General features: G+C 47.0%; 1 protein-coding gene across 1 annotated transcript in view; it reads right to left on the bottom strand.

Moving 5' to 3' along the window:
- Window positions 1-1634, bottom strand: part of TSEN54 (tRNA splicing endonuclease subunit 54) — a 29304-nt gene that overhangs the window by 9313 nt on the left and 18357 nt on the right. The gene's annotated exons all lie outside the window — the stretch shown is intronic.

The raw sequence follows: 1634 nt of genomic DNA, 5'->3' as shown, positions 1-1634 counted from the left end.
TAAAGGCAGGGTGATCATTCACCGATAAATTATATGGGCAAAACAGGCTGGATTTAAGTAAAAAAAATATATAATAAATGTATTGCTAATTCATGTGAGTCCCAGGCTTGGGTGTCTGCTCTGTCCAGGGCTTCTGGGGAGCAATCCAGCACCTGGATCTCCTCTCCCTCTCCTCCTTCTTCCCCCAGCCAGGCTGCTCTCARGACCTTCTATCACATTTTTCCCCCCTCTGCATTTTTCCCTTTCCTAAAAACATTCCCCCAGAGGAAAATACATTCTTAAATGATAAATTCTTTAGACTATAAATATTTCCCAGTTTCTTATAATCKTATAAATTCCATAAATTCTTCAATAGACTTCCCCAGCATCACTGATGGGCTCAGCCATGCCCTGCCATGGGGCTGTTGGAGCCACGTGGAACCAGCCAGAAGCATCTGGAAGTGGCTGTGTCCTGCCCACTGAGGCAGGAGGGTTGTCCCTTCAGTGGTGTCACGATTTCTCCTGGCTCAGGCTCCAGCAGTGGTCAGTGCCATCGGTGCCTGGAGTGTGCAGGGATCCAGTGAGGCTGGAAAACTCAAAACCTCCCTGCACCATGAGCTCACATCTCTGCCAACACGGCTGGACTGGCTGCTCRGGGAAGCATGGACAGATCTGATGGGGAAGCGCACCAAAAGTTCAAATTTCACCTCAAACCCATCTCCTGTTGCTGTGGGATATCTCACAGGAGGCACTGAGCCTCAAGTAGGAAAAATACAGCTTTTCCCCCACCAGAGTCCCTGGTTCCAGCTGTGGTTTCCCCATAAAAGCCCTTTGACAAGATGCCAGCGTAGGCAGATGAATGCAAAAACCATTCCCTTCCATTTTCCACTGAAATGGTTTAATTTTCGCTTCCTGCCTYATTATTTTCTCCTCCTGAATTGAGCCTTCACCCCGTGAGGGGGTCAAGTGATTTTGGCCAGCAGTGCCTTTCTGTGGCATGGTGGGGACAGGGATTCATGGATGGAGCAGTGGCAGAGCTTTTTCACCCTGATTTCCCAAAAACAGATSTATCTTGGAGACTGCTTGGACTGCCTGATTATCACTTAATCCCAGCACKCCACATCCCGTGGCTTTCAACTTTCGGGCTGTCACCCCTTTGTTTAACTCAGTCTTCCCTTAAAATAGATGTGTTTAAATTGCTCAGGGAAAAAGCTCTGATCCAGAATTTGCTTTTGTCACCCACTGTGATTACAAGACCCAGAAATGTCAAGACTAATCTYGGTTCATGTTTCTTTTCAATACTGGGATTTTAGCTGTCATGTGGTGGGGGGACGTCCTGTTCCTCTCAGGGGCACMAGCAGAGCCTTTTTGGGATGGGACTCATGTTCTCCCCAGCTGAATCCTCTTATCAGCCCTAATTCTGAGTGTCATCAGCTGGGTGTGGGTGGTCCTGGGGGCTGCACTTCCTAKTCTCCAAATATTCTTACAAATGGAGGGTGAGCTGGGATTTTTCCTTCCTTCCCCCTTTAGATATTCCAGGTTGGAGGTAGGAATTTTTAACATTAAATTTCTGTATGGCTGCCTTCAAATCCTAACTGTGGTGCTTGTGATGGTTTTGTTTTTTTGTTGTTTTTTTTTTTTTTTTAGGGGGGGTT

This window comes from Malurus melanocephalus, unplaced genomic scaffold, assembly GCF_030028575.1.
Source record: "Malurus melanocephalus ecotype Western Australia unplaced genomic scaffold, MMel_1.1 scaffold_509, whole genome shotgun sequence".
Lineage (NCBI taxonomy): Eukaryota > Metazoa > Chordata > Aves > Passeriformes > Maluridae > Malurus > Malurus melanocephalus.
Note: the sequence above shows the minus strand (reverse complement) of the source record. Positions and strands in the feature narration are given on the sequence as shown.